This window comes from Protopterus annectens, chromosome 2.part2 (genome assembly GCF_019279795.1).
Source record: "Protopterus annectens isolate FY-2018-M chromosome 2.part2, PAN1.0, whole genome shotgun sequence".
Lineage (NCBI taxonomy): Eukaryota > Metazoa > Chordata > Ceratodontiformes > Protopteridae > Protopterus > Protopterus annectens.
In genome coordinates this window covers 739,964,455-739,988,275 of record NC_056730.1, presented here as the reverse complement: position 1 = coordinate 739,988,275, position 23,821 = coordinate 739,964,455, and the positions used below count along the sequence as shown (strand labels likewise).

The 23,821-nt window shown below is 37.4% G+C and overlaps 1 protein-coding gene across 2 annotated transcripts in view; it reads right to left on the bottom strand.

Annotated features, from left to right (window-relative positions):
• The window catches only part of MCTP1 (multiple C2 and transmembrane domain containing 1), a 3,344,116-nt gene that overhangs the window by 900,309 nt on the left and 2,419,986 nt on the right, over window positions 1-23,821 (bottom strand). The gene's annotated exons all lie outside the window — the stretch shown is intronic.

Genomic DNA, 23,821 nt, shown 5'->3' with positions numbered 1-23,821 from the left:
GTGCATGTAAGGATGGAAATATACTTACAACAAATATGAAACTAGAAGGGTCTCATAATTTAAAGTCTATGGACTGTATAAACATGCTTGGAAGGAGCTAATCATAAGAATAAGCATTACAGCTTGTGGTCTCTCAAATAACTAAGCAACAGCCAAAATACAAACAAACAAAAAACAAAAACACACACAATCATTATGTAATGTATGACTTTAATAAATCTAGACATAAAATATATAACCGTCATAAAAGATGAAGCAGTCTGCTGAATTTAGATATTAAAGACAGGATTTAATAACATGGGCTTGTGTATAATAACAGTACTGTCATAACTTGTCATAAATGACATACACTACACTCAATATCAAGGGGAAGCATGATGATTTTCTTATATAAGTAAAAATGCATAATAAGTCATGTAATTCCTTTAACTTGAATTGTAGTTTTTGTAACCCATCTTGACCATATATAATACTTAACCGGTTACCAAGGTAACTAATGTTTTATACATGACATCAAAATGATAAAGTTGTTCAAGGGAAACAACAGAAGCCTGAACTGGGAATGTCACAGAATGTAGCAATTGCATTCTGAACAAATAGTATTAAATTGACAATATTCACTCAGTTTAACCTTTGCTGATTATACAAAATAGAATGTTGCCATTTAAATCTAAAAACTTTCAGTATATGCCATAAAATGGCAATTTATGAATATGGAAAGGGAACGTATAATCATTAATCACAATAAGTTAATTTGTTGTTTTTAACCTATAATTTCACTCATTTTATAATAAGAAATGAGAGATATGAAAATCTTTATGTGTAGGAAATGGGGGAAGAGGGATGCACTGATAATTAAAATGCACTAACTTTCATCAATGTTCACATAAAATAAACTTGATGCTTTAAGTAAGTTAGCAACAAACAAAGTGATTACTTAAATGCTGGCAAACAATGAAATATAACTTCTGATATATCCAGTAAAATACATTGTATTATAAACATTAGGTATAAATATTATTACCATCTATTTATATTAAGTAATACGTTTTGAAATACTTCATCAGTAAGGGAGAATATGTTAAATAACTGTGCACTATAATCTTTTACTGAGATTTTATATATGATACATCCTACTTTACTATGATTGAATTGCTTGTCATCTATCTTTCATGTAAATATTAATTTTTATACAATAAGTATATATTGTATTAGAATTCTGTCTAATCTGCAATAGTACTATATCTGTTCAAAATAATATAAATATTGTTTATTCCTGCTACAAATATTCTCCATATGATAATTCAATTTATGGAGCTCAGATGTTCTGGACTGTCAAGGTATGGGTGATAATCTGACTCTGGTTTATCCATCAGATTAGGAAGGATTTTCATTCCATGGCTAGTAAGGGTCTTTGTTTTGTTAACATTTATTAATTTAAATTTATTTCAAAAAAACATTTTTAGTATGCCTGACCAAAACATTAATTTATTGGTAAACAGTCAAAGTGTGAAACTGATAATTTCCTTTAAAGGCTCAAATATATACTTTACAGTTATCAGAGGAAAATGTTTAATAGTCACAATAAAGCAAAAAAAAATACATAGTCTAAATAACCTAAGATGGATTTAACTTTATTATCTTTAAATACCAATGACTTAAACAATCCTAGCAAGAGATCAAATCTACTGAAATATTTAAAACTGAACAAAGCACAAATTGTCTTCCTTCAAGAAACTCATTTCAAAACAAATGACAATTACAAATGGAATCTTAAGGAATCAATGATATTGGCGCAATCCACTTATAAGACACAGACAAAAGAGATAACAATTTTATGGAAAACAAATGTGATTAACCCAGAAATCATTTATAAGCATGAAGATAAAGAAGGCCTTATGGCATTAGTAATAGTTAAATATAATAACAGAATATGGACTCTAACCAATCTATACTGGTTCCCATGCATTGGAACAGGAACTGTTAAAAAACACTTGGATTTCATTTCCAATAATTATAAAGGCAACTTAATATCAGGAGGAGATTTTAACTGTATATTTGATATTTATGAAATTACAAATAAAAAACTGCTGTGTACATCTGCTGTATAAAAATCTTTAAACAAGTGGGTAGAATAATTTCATCTTGTAGATACTTTCATATCTAAAGAAGATAAATTTTTGTTGTTTCCCCATCAAGATCACAGATTTGGTACCCAAACTAGAATAGATAAAATATTTGCTGCCCATGACTTACACTCTAAAATCATTAATTTCTCAATCAATCCCTGTCCCTTTTCAGACCACAATTCATGGATATTAAAACTTCAAAATGGGTACAAACCATTAATCTTTAACTCCAGAATTCCAGCACATATAACTAAAATTAAAGAGTTCAAACCCTGGTTATTATCTGAATTATAGTTCTTCTTAGATATTAATTACTCCACAGACATAAATAAAATAATGACATGGGGCTCATTAAAAGCTTACATATATAGTAAATTCTAACTTGGTATAAAAAAAATCAGAGAATGGGATTCTGAATTATTAGATTTACAATCCAAACTTTTGTCAGTAAAAGCTGAAAAAAATCAAAATCATTTGGAGATGAAAAAGAAAGTAGAAGTATAAAACAATAAATACAACAAAATTCTAACACATAAAACTAGTTCAGCTTTAGAAAAACTAAAAATGAATACCTTGGCCACTTCTCCCAAATATCTACACAATTTATCCATAAGAATCAAAATACAGTCAAAAGCTAATAACATTAAAAGTATCTTCCATGAAATGAAAAGGAAAAATGTCTTGGATAGAGGTGACATTCTTGAAGCCTATAGAAATCACTATATGGAACATTTCCAAAAAGAAAATATACATACTGATCAATTAAATATAGATGAGAAATGTTCTAATATAAAACAAATAACAGAAAAATTAAAACTAGATCTGCAAGCACCCATATCCTACAAAGAAATTACAGATACAATAAAAGAGGGTAAAATAATAAAGTTCAAGGTATAGATGGCATAATTATGGAAATATATAAACTTTTTCCTTCAAAGATACTATCCCTCTTCCATAAAATTATATTAGAAAGTCAGTCACAATCTTTAACACCTCCCTCTTGGAGATATTCCTTAATCACACCAATCCTAAAGGAAAATAAATCCCCAAACCTCTGTACCTGATATAGACCTATATCATTATTAAATAACGACTATAAGATATTTATGACAACATTAACTAACAAAATAAAAATACCACTATCCAAAACAATAAATAATGATCAAATTGGATTTATATATCATAGATACACACATGACAATATTAAAAGGATAATTTCTCTTATAGATTATGTTAATAAAGAAAATAAAGAAACACTCATAAGTAGCTTAAATATAGAGAAAGCCTTTGATTCCCTAAATTGGGACTATTTATTCAAAATCCTAATGCTATTTGAATTTCCTGCATCCTTTGCACATCTCCTAAAGATTATATATACAAATAATTTAGCGTATGTCAAATTAGGTCCTTTTACCTCTGAATCTATACATATAACAAAAGACACTAAACAAGATTGTCCCATGTCACCAATTCTGTTTGCTCTGGATATTGAAATATTGGCAGATTCAATTCATAACAATATAAAAATCAAATGAAAAGACGTTTATGAACAATACAATTGTAAATTAATGCTATTTGCTGATGCTATATTAGTAACATTATCTAATACAAAAGAGACATTAGAAGAATTAGATATCTTAATTGACAAATTTCACATGACTTGAGGACTCCATTTCAATAAATCAAAATCAATTTTTTTATTTTTAAATAAAAAAAAGAACTGCAGACTAAGGGGGATCACATCATAGGGAAACAAGAATCTACCTTAAAATATCTAGGAATTGAGTTATGCAAGGATAAAATGAATTAGTCTCAAACAAATACAATATCATCAATACAATTAAAATCTCTGTGGAAAAATGGAACAAAATAATATTAACATTTGAAGATAGACTACAGTTAATAAAACTGGTTTTACTGCCCAAGATCCTATATATAGCCTTGGCAATACAACTGTTACCAGAAAGGAATATACTTAAAGAAATAAATCCATGCCTAATACAACTTTTATGGTTTCCCAAAAGAAACATAATAGCTTTAACACATCATATCAGGCCATGGAAACAGGGAGGATTAAACTTTCCTGATATAGAAACATATATAAAAGCATCAATATCTAAAACAATCTCAGATTGGATAAGTCCAAATTACTCTGTAAATTGGAAAGAATTACAAACTGTGATATCAACAAATGAATTTGATTTACAAAAAAAAAAAAATTCAAATAGATAAAAACGATTTGCCATGGCACATATTATGTATTAGTATGCAATATAACATAACTAAAACCACTAAAACATATGATTAATTATTACTGTGAAGGCTGCCAGCCTAGCCAGATATAATTTTATAGATCATTCTTTAATTTGTAAATATTAATGTAAGGCACAGGCTTGTTGTCTTAAATGGAAAAACTGCTGTTAGATGTGGAACTGCAAAAAATGTCACAACATCTCTCTCTACTGACCAAGTAACAGCATGTTGTGACCCTTTGATCTAAAGTCGGCTCCAGCCCATCTAGATGAAGACATTCTTTCTATTGTTTTAACCAAGAGTTAAATTACTAGATTTAAACATGCACATGTATTTTTATTGCTGTGCTTCTTGACCAGCTGCAAGAAAACACAAGGAGATGTTAAGAAAATAAATGCAGTTTCTGTTAGCCTGGGAACCCAGGGAAGTGTGAAGAATTATGTAATGTGTAGCCTGGGGACCCCAGGAAAGTGTCAAGAATGATGTAATGTGAATCAGAAGTGCAATTTCAATTTAAACAGAGAGAACCAGAGAGGATTAAGCATTTTTGTCTTGACCATCCAACTCATTAGCACTCTGTTTTCTTATATAAGTTTATCTTAGACTTGTGTTTTCTTTTAGAAATAGCTAGAAACTAGAAAGATTAGACTAAGTGTTTTTTTTCTGTGATGTCAGAACTGTACTACTGAATTATTTTAAGTATTTCTCTGTAATCTCTGAACTCTTGACTAGCACTGTGCAGTAAGAATTATTGTCTTGTGTTTTTATTATTTATTATTAAATATTTTAAAACCTTTCAACTGTGGCTGTTTTGTGTAGAGATAATTTAAGCTTTAGAGTACATTGCATAATTATAGTGATTACTGTACCAAGTCACTCTAATAAGCCTTGACTGTTTAGCTATACCACCAATTGGATAATAATATTGCACAGTAATAATTGGACACCCTTTTAAGGGCCTTTGAGTAGCTGATAAATATTAGCTGGGTGGTGGCAGGTGGTACTACCGTATGGTCTGGGTAATAGGGGCACATCTGGAGAACCTGTGCCAGCCTTTCCCAGGAGTGTCTGTGTGGTTGTATAAACTCTTATCTCAAAGTGTGTGTATGTTAGCTATGTGTGCAGGGACACAAAGCACTGGTTGGACAGAGAGGGTGTTGGAGATTTTAGCTTGCCCAGCTGGCTGAGATCTGGACCCTATAGCTGTGCCAGTGGGGAGTCTTATTGGGGACTTAGAAAAAAAACAAAGCAGAGACAGTGGGAAAGCAGTAAACCCAGTATAAATCCTGGGAATTTTGCAAAACTTTGCCTTGGTTCAAGTGTTTCCTTTGGTGCTTGAGGGACTTACATGGATACCTTGGATGTAATTGATTCTCCTGAGGTCTATGGAGAATCCCCTCCTTTTAGACCTATTATTTCTTCTTCAGTTTGAAAAACAGAGTCTGTTCACATGCATTTAAATTAAATGTTAAAGAAAATAGTATAAAATATGAAGTCATATCTTCATGACAGCTAGAATTTTTTACATAATATGAAAGATATTCACTGGAGATACTTGGGAACAGGAGAGTTGAAACATTAAAAAATTACTTAAATAAAGAGACTACATACATTGACAGAACAAGTGTGAGATTTGACATTTTAGTGGAAATTGTTTTAAAGAATAATTTATTTTATTTTGGAAGTAAGTTAATTTCTCAATTAAAGGGAGTAGCTATGAATACCAATATGACGTCCTACTATGCAGTCTTAACAATGGCTCAATGGGAGGTAGAAAATGTTTACAATAGCCATTATCATAACATATTAGTTCATAGGGTCATAGGTAGGTACTAGGCTATTGGCTCAAGGGCCTATGTAAGCCTAGCCAACAAGGTTCCCTGGCTTACGCCACCCAAGAAAGTTATTTACCTGTGCCACTGTCGAGCAGAGACACAGAAGTGATCCCCGGGGTGTATTTCCTATTTCCCATCCACTCATCAAGAATTTTCTTGAAGAGTGCTAAAGAAGAACTTTGCTTGACATAGATGGGTACCCTGCTCCAGATTATTGGAAGTCTCTGGGACAGGAATCTATCCCTCCAGCATGTTGTGTTTATTGTGGTGACAAGGTTTAAGTCTTTAGAGCGTGTAGCTCGGAGGGATTGGGATTTATTTAGATGTAGCATGTCCAACAGCTCTTGGTTTGACATAGCTTTATATGTTAGGCAGAGATCACCTCGGAGTAGGTGATATGCTACGGAGTAAAGCTGGAGTTTTTTGAGACGGTCAGTGTAGGGCATCTGTTTGAGGCCAGTAATTCTCTTTGTGAGGTACTTCTGTGGCCTTTCCAGCTGCTGCAGATGTCTTGTGAGGTACATTCCAAAAGGGACATTGTCCATAATGGGTCTAATGAGTATCGAGTAGAGGGGAACAATGACCTATTTTATCCTGGATGAAAACCCTTTTATGATGAGGTGTGTCACGTAGAAGGACTTCCTGACTACTGTGGCGATGTGACTATCAAAGGACAGACTACTGCCCACCTGGGTCCCAAGGTCTCCTATCACACATTCGGTGTTAAGTAGACTGCTGTCTATGTAGTAGTTCATGGGTACAGAGTTTTTACCAAATTGGATGACAATGCAATTTTTGGCACTGATCTTGAGGCCATGGCTCTGACACCAGGCATCTGTCTCATCGAGGCCCTTCTGTAGGATTTCCACATCATTTGGGGACTTGATTATGGCTCCTAGTTTGCAGTCATCTGCAAACTTCATTAGCCAGAGGCCTTCTTTGTTAGCCTGTACTTATAAATGCTTTATTTATAATATTTTGCAATACAGAATGGCACTAAAGATGAATGAAGTGAAATTGTTGAATACTGGCATGGTACAATGGACTTTTTAATGTTTATGGGTATATGCTAGGCTAACAGCCACAGGGGCTTTACAAGCCTGGCTGTGCAGTCCAACACAATTGTGTCCCTATGTATCACTGGTGTTTATTAAGAGGTGGTATGTTAGTTAGGAAGTTTGTAGAGGTTATGTTTGGGGGTTATTGCCAAGCTGGGCAAAAATTAGGTTCATGTTTTAGATGTTTAGTTTTTATATGTAATAGTACAGTTAAAATTAGGTCTAAAATTTGTAGAAAGCCTGAGTTTGCTAACGTACCTGAATGTGAGTATTGGACATCCTGCATGTGGCAAACAAATTACCGTTAAAGGGCAGGTTATCTGAGTTTCCAGACAGCCTAGTGCTGATTCTGATTTAAAAAAAGAATTAAGTCAGTTGGAAATTATGTCTTTAAGTATGGACTATATGACTTCCTCTGTTCACAGTGTAATCGGTGAAGTAAAGTCCAGAACAGATAGACATTGATAGATAGATCTCTATTAGGAATGGGTTAAAGCTTAATAACACTGGATTTGGGAGGTGGCCTAATGATTAAGGTGTTTGCCTTACAAACACAAGGTACAGGGTTTGAATCTCACAGGGTATAATTGGCTAGGCTTAAAATGGCTCGCAAGGGCAGTTAGCCTAGTATTAACCTATGAGCACCACAGGAGGGCTAGGATATAAGTTAGCTTGCCTTATATTTTATAGTGTAGATACAAAACCCATTCACAAGGTTATTTTGACAAACTGGAAAATTATGCAAGGTAATCCTAAATTAAGGAAGATTCTGGCTGATGGTTCCATATTTATTGATAACAGAAACAGAAACCTAAAGGATCAGCTAGAAAACAAAGAAAATTTAGTGCAGACACCCACAGGAAAGGAATATGGGACATTTGTCTGTGTGTTTTGTAAGGCATGTAGATTCATTCATTGTAACAGAATGGCATATATGCAGGGATATGACCAAAGTGTTGAATCCAATGGATGGTATGATGGTAACTCAGAAAAAGTAATTTAATTAGCAATTTACATGACATATGGGTATTTCTATATAGGAACTAGAACATTAGAGCATGTATATATCATTAGATTAGATTATTTGCTAATACATTGCTTAAACATTTTGCAGACTGATTACATTTTAAGATGTTTACTTTTCTTGCCATAGATTTGGTAGAAATAATGATAGCTGGGGGGGGGGGGGCTTTTAATACTTTGCTAGAAAAAAAAAAACAATTGAGTTTTTACAGTGCTTTTAATTCCTTAGCTAGACATTTCTTTGTGAGAGGTTTGATAAACCTGGTGACTTTGGAGATTTATTTGACTTGAAGTGATAGCAGGAGGCTGGAGAAGGCAGTTTCCACTTCAGAGGAGTTGTCATTCTGAAGTAAATTGTCCCAGCGTATGAATGAAGAGTACTGACTAAGGCTTTGCATCTGTTGGCTTTTAGGGAATGGCATCGTGAGTTGAGAAGGCAGAGTCCTTTGTTGGAGGCATCGTGATGTAGAATATAATAGGTCTGTGATCACTGATTGAGGTGGAAAGGATTGTGATGTTTTCTATAATGTGGAGTTCACCGATAAGGAATGATTTCCCATTGTAAAGTTTGGTCTTGTGATATCTTTAATTAGTTGGGTGAGACTGAGGTTGGTAAGGAAGCCAGGATTTTTGAAACAGAGAAGATTATGATCAAGTCTGCTAATGTAATAACATTTTTACATGGTCTGATTTCTTCAATATGCAAAGGATTAGAAATTTAAATACCGGTGGACTGGATGAGGATGGTATGAATGCTACTAGCAGGGATAGAGGGTTATGGTTGGTGAGTTATATTGTTATGGGCAGTCCAGTTTGGGTCATGACCATTGGTTGTTTTCCTCCCTGGCTGGCTTTGTAACTGTATGTTATCTTTGATGTCAACAGCTTTGTTACCTGGTTTGGCATTAAGTACAGAAGTGTAACTAGGAAAGTGGAATTTACGTTGGGGGAGGTTTCTTTTACACAGGATTCTATGGTTCCTACGATGTCTAATTTGTTAGTGGAAATTAGTGAGCATATTTGTTTCTTATGTTCAGCAGAGATAAATTCAGTTAGCAGATGTGAAGGATTGTGATTCTGGGTTTAATTCTTTATAACACTGAAGAAGGAGGATTTCAGTCAGGGAGACTAAGTAATGGAAAATCTGTTGAGTGTTTTAATTGTATGTGTTAAAATGTCATTTGTTACTTTTTAAGAATGATTAGTTGTGATAGTATTGGATTTGCAGATTGGGTGATATGGGGAACGTAGTACTGAGTTTTCCTGGAAGTTGGATAGGTTTATTTTTGAGGCAGTCTTAGCTCATATGTGGAGCTTATATGTGTGCTATAAAAGAAAGACATTTGGAAAACCTGCTGCCAGAACCTACTTTTATAATAGGATGCCAATGAAAAATAATAAACAATTCCAAAGCTTATAGGAAATCAAGTCCTGCAGGCAGATTGTATTGGTGTGTGAGCAGCCTTCACATCTCAAAGGGACCTTTTTGTACCGACTAAATGAATAAAATTCTGCAGTTTCCCCATTCAGGTGATTAGGAAGCAGCTGTAAAGGCTATATTCCTGTGCATCAGGATAAAAATAGGTTATTGTGTCTGGAAGTGAGTGCTTGAGCCACGTGGATTAAAATACAAATAAATGACAACAGTTACAGAGTGAATAAAGGAAAGCCTGAGCAATCAGATCAATAAGTGAACCAGCATGAGCAGGCAAAGTATTTTCACAGTGTAACATAACCCAGGCCCCTTGCGAAATACCCGAAGGTCTTTAAACAATTCACTAGTAGGCCTGGCTTCTAATTTCACAGTAGAACATAACTAATGGTACTTGCAAAATACCACAATTAGATAAATAAGTGCATATAATAATAATACTAATTTAGATAAACACGTTCATCTCATATAGGTGGAACCAGAATGTGTTATGTGTTATAAGAGATATGCCATCTTTAAACATGTGGCAGTTTGCTACACTGCATCACAGAATTAAGCTCTAACAGGCTGGCTAAGGTTGAGGCATAGTGGGATTCCATAGTGACAACTAATGTTTTTTTCCAAGTCAATTAATAACACAGATAATTAATAGAATGTATACTCTTTATAGATCTGAAATCAGTGCAAAACAATGCTGTTTGAGGGCACACAACAAGCCTCCCCCTACTGGACTTGGACTTACTCATTCCCTGAGGTTGATGAAACTTCCGTCAGCTCCTATAGGATGAGAACCACTGGGATGACCTGTCACAGAGGTAGACAGTAGAGTTTTTGATGATCTTCCTGGCAGGACCTCTGTCACCAGAGTGATTGTCTGTCCTGTCCTAATAAATCATGTCATGCACTGCATGAAGCCATCAAGGCTACTGTCACTGGGTTGGGTGTCCATGTCCACATCAGTCTCTCTCTGAGTCCTGCCTGTCATCTCCATCCTTGTACTCCAGCAGAAATCATGTTAGTGGGTCGTTGCAAGACCATATGGGACCTACCAGCCCATGCTGTCAAGAACCCGATCTGCTAATCAAATCTGTGTCACCTGGGTTGTAGTTAGGGAGTTATCCTAGTAAGACTCAACTTTGAGTGAGGTGTGGTCTAAGAATAATTGTTTACACACAGAATTATCTTGTGGGTCTTCAACATTCTAGGTCTGTGGAAGTCAGTGGGAGGGAAAATTAATTAAATTAGTTTAAAAGGCATACTTCTGTGTTTATTAACAAGATCCAGTGAAGAGAATTAGCATAGTCAACAGCCAACTACAGAGCAACTGTGTTTAAGATCAGAATATTTATTTAATTGTACTCCTAAGCAGAACTCTTAATATGCTGTCTAACAGGTGGTGCAGAGGGTTAAGCTGTGAGCTGTAGCATCTCTGATACAGGGTTTGATTCTCTCAGCTGACAGGTGGTGCAGTGGGTTAAGGCTGTGAGCTGTAGCATCTCTGATACAGGGTTTGATTCTCTCAGCTGACAGGTGGTGCAGAGGGTTAAGGCTGTGAGCTGTAGCATCTCTGATACAGGGTTTGATTCTCTCAGCTGACAGGTGGTGCAGAGGGTTAAGCTGTGAGCTGTAGCATCTCTGATACAGGGTTTGATTCTCTGAGCTGACAGGTGGTGCAGAGGGTTAAGCTGTGAGCTGTAGCATCTCTGATACAGGGTTTGATTCTCTCAGCTGACAGGTGGTGCAGAGGGTTAAGGCTGTGAGCTGTAGCATCTCTGATACAGGGTTTGATTCTCTCAGCTCTCATTTGCCTATTGTGTGAATTTGGGCAAGTCACTTAACCAGACATTGCTCCCAGGTTACCTCTCAAAAGGGATTGTGTTCCCAGTGGGCCTACCTGGTGAACAAATGGGTATTACTAATATGGAAGGGAATACACTTGGCAAAGACACATAATTAATACAAGCCTGGATGACTAGCAATCAGCTGAAGCTTAACTAGGTCCAAGACAGTAGACATTACTAGTCACACCATTTTAACACCTAGCTGCCCATCTTCAAAATTAACTTTTGGTTATGTAGGCAACAAGCAACAACATAGTACTGGACAAAGCCGCTCAAACTTTTTATCTAACCTGTAAAGCAGCATATATTTTTATATTTAAAACCTGAAAAGGAACTGGGAAGGACAACAATGGATAACAAAGAAATGTCAGCAGATAATATTTGTTTTTTCTCTTTTTATGCTACTGGTTACTCTTTATGAAAGTGGCAGTCTTTGCATATGGTATTTCACTTGTTTAACGGAATGACTATTTGAGCCACATCCCAGCTACCTTTTGGTGGTCATCTTTTCTTCCAGACTAAATAATGAGGTTCCAGTGATGACCTTTACCTTTCCTAGCTAGTGAGCACCAACCACTGAAATGCTTTGGTAGCTGGGCCTGGGGAACAGCTATACCTCCCATAAAAGCCATCACACGTCACTTATGTGGGACCAAGTCTTGTTACACAATCTATAGCCAAAGAACATTCTAGCATTTATTATGCTAAATACTGAAATGATACATGAATCAACTTTCTTTTTACTCACTGGCTGGCCCCCAAAACAGTCAATATTCTGACTCAGAAGTAACAAACCTATAATTAGAAGACAGCAGCTGGACAATCCTGACAAGCTTACTGTCTTACATGGAGGACCAGCAACCCTCCTTCTATTCTATCTTGTAGGGTGGAGCTGCATTCCCCATTCCCCCTGCAAAAATTGTGCTCAAAATTACTTTGGAGAAGGGCAAGTACTTCTTTTTTGCACAAAAACAGTCAAGACATTCCTTTTTCTGCTTTCTTCTGAGAATTCAGAGACAACTACACTAGCAGATTTTGTTTTACGTTATCTGATAGTTAACATCTGACACCACATGCCTTCACTATTAAGATTTACTATTAGAATGTTAAACAAACCTCAAAGCTTGTACAGCTGCATCAGAATCTTTAAATACATTAAGCAGCTTGGGTCTGACATAATTTGCTTACATGAAACTCATCCGGGTATGAATGAACACAATGCATTACAAAAAAGTGGACGGCTGCAAAGTGTCACCATTACATCAATCAGAAGATGAAATGCATGCCAGTTCTACAACACAAATGATAGTAGAATATACTGCCACAGATCCCCCAGGCACATTATCAGCAATAAAATGCACTTACTCAGGTGTTAAATGTACCATTACCTTAGTTTATTTATCTCACATTATTAACCACACCACAAGTCAGACAACTCTTTAAGACTTAAATAATTTCACAGATGGCATATTAATGCTGGCTAGGGATTAGAACATGATTTCTTTTCTTCCTTAGAAATTGCAAGTAGGGAAACTTCTAGAAAACTTAAAAGTCTGCAAAATGATTTTGTAGACTGATGGTTTCAGGACATATAAAACAAATACGACCTGAGAGAATCTCAACATTAAACCACTGCTTTGATCCCCCTTACACAGAACAAGATATAAATATATACCTCCTTATTATATGTTCAGTTAGATTATCTCAATTTCACATTTTATATTTGACCACTTTCAGTTTCAGTGTTTCTAGAATGAGCCCTGCAAAAATTCTCCAAACCATGAGTATTCATTTTTGTTGCAGAAAAATCTCACAGACTTGATGGGATTATGCCAAGGATAAATTAAATTCTCCAAGGCAGCAAACACTACAGTTTCAGACAGTATGTTTACAAGGTTTAAGTATCTACAATAAATTGCAATATAATGCATCCCTGAAACATCTGAACTAAATATAGAGATTTAGTAACATTATTTCAGCACATGAAATCTATTCAAAATCATTAACACTAAGCAGTATGAACTATAAAAAAAATTGAGGTTCATTGTAATAAATTAACACATTGGGAAATCTTTATTTTGATTCAGCTAGACTTAGGCAAAAGTACATTCTCATTTTCCACGGCAAATCCTAACCTTATTAAGCCAAATGTTGAATGAAGTATTGCCAGAAAAGCTTTGACTTTATCAAAGTGAAAATTCAGACATTGCTTATTTAAATACCAGGAAAGGATTCCATTCTTAACAGCATCTTACAGGCCAAATATGTGTGAATCTCTGATTACTGTGGTTATAAGATCCTTTTCTCCATTTTAGTAAAACCTTTCATAGAGTAGGCAGAATAAAAGTAATATTACACACACACACATACACACACACACACACACACACACACACACACACACACACACACACACACACACACACACACACACACACACACACACACACACACACACGAGTACAGTGGCTGATATAATTCACATTTGGTTGAACCAAAAGCTAAGACCAAAACACAGGAGAAGAGTGAATCTCAAAAACCACTCTGCTCCTTAAAACTTATTTTAGCAGTTGACTCAAAGTTCGCCAAACCTCGGACAAAAGGGAATATTCTGAGAAATGGCAACTCAAACTTAATATATGTTCATAGGTGTGTACTAGGCTAATGGCTCTGGGGCCTTTACAAGCCTAGCCCATAGAATTACCCTGGCATCATGCCACCTGAGCTTAGTTCCCAGTACCTCTGTCGAGTAAAGCCACTGGAGTGATCCCTGGGGTGAATTTTCTATTTCCCATCCACTCATCAATATTTCTCTTGAAGAGGGCCAGTGAGATGCTCTGCTTGACCTGTATGGGAAGTCTATTCCATAGCATGGTCAGTCTCTGGGTTATGAACCTGTCCCTCCAGCATGTTCTGTTGATTGTGTTAATGAGATTGAGGTCTCTGCAGCGTGTGGTGTGGAGCGATTGGGATTTCTTTAGATGTAGCATTTCTAACAGAGCTGGGTCAGACATGGCTTTGTAAGTCAAGCAGAGATTGCATCTAAGTAGGCGATATGAGATAGAGAATAGTTGGGATTTTTTTAGTCTGTCCATATAGGACAAATGTTTATGGCCTAGGATCCTCTTTGTGAGGTACTTTTGTGGCCTCTCCAGTTGTTGCAGGTGTTTATTGAGGCACATGCCAAATGGGGTATTGTACTCAGTGATTGGCCTAATGAGGGAAGAGTACAGGGAGACAATGACCTCTTTCTTCCTGGATGCAAAACCCTTAGTAATGAGATGTGCCACATAGAAGGACTTTCTGACCACAGTGGCAATGTGGTGGTCAAAAGAGAGGTTGCTGTCAACCTGTGTTCTCAGATCTCTTATAATGCCTTCTGTGTTCAGTGGACCACCATTGCTGTGGTAATTCATGGGAGCCAGGTTTTTCCCCAAAGGGGATGATGACATATTTTTTGGCATTGAGCTTAAGGCCATGGTTCTGACACCAGCTGTTGGTCTCAGTGAGGCCTTTCTGTAGGATGCCAACATCACTTGGGGAGTTAATAATAGCTCCCAACTTGCAATCGTCTGTGAACCTTGTCAGCCAGAGTCCCTTCGTGTTGGTCTAGACATCAGAGAAGTAGATACCAAACAGGAGGGCACCCAGGACCAAACCCTGTGGGACTCCATTCGTGACAGTCGGCAGTCTGACTTGGAGTCAGCTACTTTCACACTGTGGGTTCTATCTATGAGCCAGTTTGCAACCCACCTAGTGATGTGGGAGTTGATGCCTAGCTTAGTTAGTTTTTCTATGATTCCTGAGTGGGGAATGGTATCAAAGCCCATGGCCAGATCAAGGTAGGCTGTATGAACCACCTTGCCTTCATCCACAGCTCTGGTGACTGACTGAAAGAAGTTGACCAAGTTGAGCAGGCATGAGCTACCCTTCACAAAACAAAACTGTGTGGGATCCAGAGTTTGGAGATTCCATATATTCTTGTTTATTAGGTCCGTGATGATGCGTTCCATAGCTTTGCATATAGACTCATCAAGCTAATGGGGTGATAGTTCCCAGGGTCTGTAGTCACTGCTCCTTTGTGGAGAGGGATGACTGTAGCAGTGCGCCATTCAGTAGGGGCAAAGCCTGAAGTGAGGCTGTCATTGAACAGGGCACACAGGTGAGGTGCCAGTTCACTCTGTAATTCATGTAGAACACAGCGAGGGATATTGTCAGGTCCTGTATTCTTGGCCTTGGACAGTGCTGTTTTAACCTGTGCAGCAGTAATACTGGGTGCCTGGCAATCTACTGGTATTGTGACTGGTCCTTGGGGGGGGATACAGGGGTAAAGTTGACACTGAATCTGTCAGCCAGTATACTGGCAATATCTGTTGGCTCAGTATAGGAGGGACCATTGTGCAGTAGCTCGCAGAAAATCTGGGTATTGCTGTGGAGATTCTTTACATAACTATAGAAGGCTTTCTGGTTGTCTTTACTATCTGCTGCAATTCTGTTTTCATAGCTAGCTTTAGAGGATTTGATGAGGGATCTCACCTTTTTGTTGAGTGTGATAAGGGAGTTTTTCCAGTCTTGGGATTTCACCTTATTCCGTGTCAATTTCCTCCTCCTGTTGTAGAGTTTGTTTATGGCAGGGTGCCACCAGATTGGCTTCCTTTTTTGGAGGAGATCGTCTTGGTTCTATTGGGTATGGCGAGATCCATGCATTTGTGTACGTGTTCATACAGTGCATTGGTGTATGATTCAGTGGTCATGCAACTAATCTCCATTTGCATGGGTGCCATGAAGTTAGCCACCTCTGTTTTTAGGAGCCCAAAGTTAGCTTTGAAGAAGTTTTTTATGGTGGTTACCTTTGCGTGGGGTGGGGTGGGTGGGAGGGATGTGGATTTCCAAGGTGATTATTTTGTGGTTGGATCTAACCAGGGAGGAGTTGACTATTGGTGTAGAGTAACAGTCGCCCATGTTAGTAATGACCAGGTCAAGAATGTTGCTACCTCTAGTGGGGGTAAGAATGAGCTGGTCCAGGGCATTGGAATTAATGAATTCCAGGAAACATTGAGCAAGTGTATTGGTACATGAGTAGTTTTCCCAGTGAATGGAGGGGTAGTTAAAGTCACCCAGTGAGAGTGTTAGGTTGGACCCTAATATTCTCTAGGGTGCTTAGGAACATGGAGTGTGAGTCTTGGAACATGGTTGGGGACTTATAGCAGGCTATGACCTGAATCGCTGTCTTACCCAGTGTTAGCTGTACTTGACGTATCTCAGATGCATTATGTTGGGCTACTAGTCTGGAGGTGTGCACATCCTTTATGAATATGGAAACACCACCACCTTTGGAGCTTTGGTCCAAGTTCTGGGGCCAAAAGGTGTGGAATGAGTTATAGCCTGGTAGTGCAGGGGTGCTTTTTGCTGCCTTGAACCAAGTCTCTGTTATGGCACAAATGTCAATGTTTTCCATTTTAAGGAGTGCTTCAAGTGAGTGCATTTTGAGATTTAGACTTCTAGTGTTGAGCAGCATGACCCTCAGATTACATCTGTTTGTAGCTGTTACGGTGGTAATTTGGTCTTTGGAACATTGCCTAAAAAAGGCACTATAGGGGTAGCAAGAGTCTTGGCCAGTATCTGGAAGCCCAGGGGTGACAGATACATGCCATCTCTGGCAAAGCATCGAGGTCTGTCAATCATGTCATCCCAGGCAGACCTATACTGGATCCCCTTAGAATGACACCAGAAACTTAGTCAATTGTTGAAATCAATAGTTTTCTGCTTGTACTGTGGTATAATTCTGGGTGATAGCAGAATGCTGCTCAGGGCTAGGGTCATAACTGCCTGGGCTACATAATCCGAGAGCTCCTTCATGTCTCCTCTCGTGTAGCCCAGGGAGGTACGTCTCATGTCATTCACACCAACATGTACAATGACAGAGTCATATTTGTACCTGCTGTTGAGGGACCCGAGTGCATGTGTTATGTGGTGGATCCTGGCACCTGACAGGCAGCTGACTGTTACTTTCTCCTTATTCAACCTAGTGAGTGGGATATCATTGTGCCTACTATCGAGTCACCTATGACTAGTGTACTGGGCATGCTGTTTTACCTTAGGGGCTTTGGTTGAGTGTCACGCTGTTTAGGAGAGTTATGTGTCTCACAATTGGTGTTGTGTTGTGGTGGTTGAGTGTGTTTCTGCCTTGGGAGGTCTCTGCTGTTTGTGTAGATTTTTATTTAGAGCCTCTGCGAAGGTGGGTGTGCAGTTTGTGTTTTTATGTGGAGATGTGCTGGTGTGTGCTCCAGAGGGCTATGTGTTCCATGTGGTGTGGTGCAAGTGTTGACCTTCTCCTCATGTAAGTCCTTTCTTTCAGCCATTCAGTCTCTGCATTTTGGGACTCACTCTAGCAGTTTCTGATATTTCAAATGGCTACAGTTGAATCCACATGGTTGAAAATTCATATGATTAAAAATTTATTTCAAGTGTTTCACCTCCTTTACCCCCATTTTGTAGAAAATGTCAACATTCCCCTTTATTTGATTGTACTACAAGGATCAGACATACAGAGAAGAAACTACAACTACAGGGATTATTATATGTAATACTGACTACTACGTTGACATTTGCACAGATAAACACTATATTGCTATTTCTCTTTTACATCACTGTGTAAATAAACTGGATTCCATGAAATAATACTTCAGCAAATGAGCAGTCAAATAAATGTGCTTTCAACCAATTGAATTTTTCCCTCATGTAGAGGTTTGCAGTGAATGGGCACTTTTTCTTTTTCAGTATTAGCTATGCAAAGCCAATTCCGTGGTGGTGGAACGGTAGCGTTGTTGCCTCACAGCAAGAGGTTCTCCCATTCAATTCTCGGCAGGAGTGCAGGGAGTGCCTTCTGTGTGGAGTCTGCATGTCCTCCCCGCGGTTGGGTGGGCGTTCAAAAGACATGCGTAAATGGGCGTGCCTTCATTGAAGGTTGAACATCGAGCTGGCACCTTGGCGTTCGTGAAAATCTACTGCCAATCATTAGTGGACTGGAGTTCCGATGTGGCGACCCCTAACCGGGGAAAAGCCGAAAGACAGCAACAGCTATGCAAAGCCAACTTAGTGATGTTACTGTGCTCAGCTTTGCACATAACTTTCAGAACTGAATGGAATGGATGGATACAGAATATTCTTCATTCTGTGAAGGACTACAATACAACACATGACATTCAGAAGGGGAGAATGCAAAAAAAAAAAAAAAGGTGACTGGAAGATAAGATAAAAGTTGTGCAGAAAGTTTTCTCAAGGTTAAATCTGGGCTATGTATCAATGCTCTATCCAAGCAGTTCTACATAATTTCCAATATTAACCATGAGAATCTTGATATAAAGATCAGGTTGAAACACAGCCACCAAAGATGTAGGCTTTAAACGTAATGTTCTGTAGAAGAAAGACAGAGAGAAATCACTTTAAGGCTCTTCTTGTGCTAATGACCAGCTATACCTCGAATTTTATCCATCTTACTCGTCAAGGTTTTATCTATCTCACTTGTCAGAAAGAGGAGATCATGACCCAATAAATATGAATTTAACATAGCCATAACAAGAACTACCACAGGGTCTGAAAAGCAATCAGAACCTCCATCAAAAAGCTCCTCTACACTGTAGGCATGTGGAAACTCAGTTGGTGGCATCTGATCCCACCAGACAATATTTTTATCTTCTCCCCAAAATTCACAGAATGGTATAACCCATTTCTGGCTAGGCCTATATCATGACATGGTTCACTCACTAAACCATTATCTAAGTTTTTGGAAATAATTCTTAAACCTCCTCTTTCTTTGGTTGCTGTCAGAATTAAGGACGCTACGGCATTTCTATATCTTGTCAAAAATATAAAGCTAGAAACTAATGTTTACATGTGGTGTTTTGATGTTCACGTTCTTCTTGAACTCGTGTTAATAAATATTTTTTTTATTATAAAGGACACTGTTATCTACAATGGGGGTACAAGAATGAGTGCTACATTTGCCTCAACAGATGTCAATTTATATATGGAAGGTTTTGAGGAAGAGCTGATTTTTGGAATTGTACCTATACCACAGAAACACGTTACAACATTATGGAAACATTTCCTTAAAGATGTTTGGAACTGTGGGTTAGCCCATTGACTCTATAAGGAATTTATTGCATGGTTGAACTCTTAACACTTTTGGGATTAGGTTTTCTTATCGCTATGGCTTGTTTGTTAGTTATTTCCTCAATGTCACTGCAACAAAGCTGCTGAATGTTTTTGTCACTACCACTGAGTATAGAAAGCCTTTTTCACGGATATAGTAATTTACATGTCAGTAGTTGCCACCCCTCACCACACATAATAAATATCTTTTTTCCAAGTTCTAAAAATTAAAGAGAATTTTTAGTAACCCTAAAGTCCTGGAAAAGAAACTGATGAGTTAAAAAACAGAGTTTTGAATCAGGGTTACAATAATAAAAAGACAAATGTAGCTTTTAAAAAGCCTTCCTTATTAACAGGGATCATGCTTTAAGATATATGGCAGATGTAGGTGATCAAAGTGGTAGGTTTGATGGAATCTGCTTCTTTACTAATTTTGGTAATAATAGCTACAAAATAAAAAGGGTCTTACAAAGACATTGACATATATTATATCAGGATACTTTCTTTGGGAACATACTTACTAATGGGATTAAGTTTTCTTACAGAAAGGATAGAAATTTTGCAACATTTTTTGGAAGATACAAAGTGGGAGGGTTACTATGTTTAATAAACAAGGGCCTTTAATAAGGGAAGTTTTGGGCACTGAGTCCACTGTAGTCATATTTGTAAGACAACATTTTTTACTTTTGTAAATACAGCTACTATCTATGAAATCAGACATTTTATATATATGGGTAATTTATAGGGTAGTATGCAATTGTGGCTCCTTCTATGTAGGTCAGACATCACACCAGTGTAAACATTGGACTTTGCTTCATATGGGTGAGATTAATTGTAAAAGAGAACAAAGTGCAAGTTTTTGCCATTACACTAACACCGGACTGTGATATTTACATTTATTGGCATTGATATGGTGATGGTTGTTTTGAGAATCTCTTCACAGTGACATATTTTGCAAGCCAAAAAGAACAAGAGTGGATTATTAACTTAGGGACCATGTTACTACCTGGGGGTTAAATGGATGGGTGACCTACAGGTGGATGAAGACTGGATGCTAGAGCTTCAACTGCCCAAGATTCAACTTACCAATGACTGGAGTTCCTCCTTAGGAAATCACTGTCATTGAGTTGTGCCAGAAGTCATTCCCTATTTGGGGGAATTTTTCCCTTTTTTGAGTGGGTGCAACTGTGAAGTAAATATATATGAGCTTGGGGTGTGTGTGGGGTGCTTAAAAAGTGTTTTTTGGCAGATTGTTTTTTATGAATGCAGTTTGTATCCTGGGTGCATTTGCTTTTGTCTACTCATAGTGGGAACATAGATATATCTAAGCATTATATCATTCATTGTTTTATAATTTATTATTTTACATAAGCATCTTTTGTATTTTCTTGGTCAGATATCTATGCATGTGTTCCTGCTGCCTTTCTGTATTTAGCAAGGGCCCTAACATGGTGTTGCATTATTCTGTAGCACAAATATGTGCAGCATCACATAGGGCTGGTTCCACTGCCAAGGTGAATGCTTATGAGGCAATCCAAGGGACAGGCATATGCTCATTAGCCACGTGCTGTCTCCCCCAAAACTCTCTCTAGGAAGGCATCTACATGCTGACTAATTCAAGAACTTGCTTGGCCGTGTAGATCAGCTCATCCAGACCTACCATGTCGCAGTATGGAACATGGCCAAAAGCTTGTGTTCACCTACCTACCACTACTGTGGCATGGGGATCTGGGGATGTGAGAATCAATAGACAGCATGGATAAATCATTCATGAAGTGACTTTACAACACCAGAATCAGTATGTGGATTGGGGGGATGGACACTAGCCAGCAGAGATACATTTCACTTCAGTGCCTTAATGACACCAGTATTATTATAGAGATTAGGGGGTGGGGGGAGAATAATTAGACAATAGGTGCTGCTAAACAGTAAAGTGCCATAGTGGCACCAATGGGGAACCACAGGAGGACAGACAGTGCAGGAACAGGTGTGTGTGTGTGTGTGTGTGTGTGTGTGTGTGTGTGTGCACGTGTGATTTTGTGTTTTGTGTACTTGTGTGTGAGAGAGTGACAGGGAGTTGTTAGTTTGTACATAAGCAACAGTTTACTAATGCAACATGAAAATCAGCAATGAGGTTCAGAGGCATGCAAATTAGTTTGTGGCTAACCTGTCTCTGAATGGTAAAATATAACACTGTAGGAGCAGGGACTTTCTAGAGTGAGCTTCTTATGGTCACTATGCACCTATATTCAGTCGTTTGATTTCTGTATTTTTGTTGGAGTAGTTTTATGTTCACTCTTTATCTAGCAGATTCACATATGTATAATCAGCATGATTGTGAATCCTTTGTCACTGCACATATTGTAAAGAAAACGTTTGCATGTCTTAGTATTCTTCTGGTATTTCAGTTTTCATGAATTAAATAAATACACTTTCAGACCTAGATAAAAAACCTTTTGGTAATATGGATTAGAATGCCCATGATTGTAATGCCATTCATTATACCACAATCATATGATTACTCTTTGGTCTATTTCAGTGTTGTGCACACCAATTAATTACAAAGCTTTGATAAAGTCTTGTGTAAGCAAAAACACAAGTCTGCAGTGTAAAAACTCACCCATCAGCTTGAATTTTGGAGCTGGTATCATTTTTGAGAATGAGTACCATTCATTAGCCATGCGCCTTTCACCATCATGCAACCTTGTTTAGTTTTCTGGTTCATCATATATTGGTTGCTGAGGTTTTTGCATCCCATTAACTATGTAGATTATATTTTGGTGATGGAGTGAGAATTTTCAGCTCATTACTCCATGATAAGAATGATGCTACATAACTACTGAGATTGGGGACTTCTCTATTTACCTAGGTTAAAAGTCCATGTAGCAGTTATCTTTAATTTTGCTGAAAAAACTCTATCCCCCAAAATTAAAAGTCCATGTACTAACGTATCACTGTTATCTATTGTAATGTCCACATGCATTCACATTTCCCACTGCATATCAGTCAAAATAAACAAAAGAAATCAAACATGTTAACCTACCTTTCATAAACAACATTACTTTTACTACAAAAACTCCAAGAAAAACGACTAAGAAAAATCTGAGACTCCACAGCTACAGCAGAGATTTTATTCAAGAGCTAGTCTGTATGACAAACACAGTGCAAAATTCAATACCAAAGGTTAAGCGCTTTCAACCAATCACTGTCGGCCTTCTTCAGAACAATTAAAAGTGCATGAATAGTAGTTTAAATACAACCAGCAGCATGTATTCTACCAATGAAATGAACATCAATAAACTATTACCCCTCCCACTTTTAAAAACATATTTGCCTTAAATACAATCATTAAAACTTTCTCCAAATCATTAAACAAATTCTGTACTCTTATAAAACCGTAACAACATGTCATGATTCTTTTCACATACACAAAATAAAATACATGAAATATTAATATATGTTTTGTAATGTAAATGTAAATTAATAATTCTCTAACTTGGCCGACCTCAACCTGCGGATGCTGCTAGTGCTAATGTATACATATACATCTATACATTTCTTTTACTGCCGCACTACTTTCTTCCTCCTAATCCTTCAGTCAGTAAACATTGAAACAAACATGGTTCCATCAACTCCCTATACATACCTGCACAGACAGCTCAAAGCAGGTTATTGATCAAACCAAATCTGAACATACAGTCACAATTGGCAACAAGCTTCATCAGGTATACGCTCTGATTATACAAAATGACCTTCACCTAGCAACAGATTGCAAAGCCTTGAAAAATTCTGAAGTGACCTATCTTACAGAAGGCATTCTATTCATTGACATAACAAATCTGACAATCTGACAAATATGGATGGACTATTTCCTACAGTTTCTCGTGCCAGCCTGGCTGATATGGGCATCCTGAGACAGTGTAGCAGCTGCCTCATGTACACGGACAACCATCTGCTATTTCACCTAGGAACACAATTTGTGAGAGATGCAGTTACATTAAGAACCTAGAGTCTATGCTCCCTCCCTCACAAGCCAGTATACCTGACACTGAGAAGGTTATCAACACTATCACTACACCTCAAACACCACCCTCAA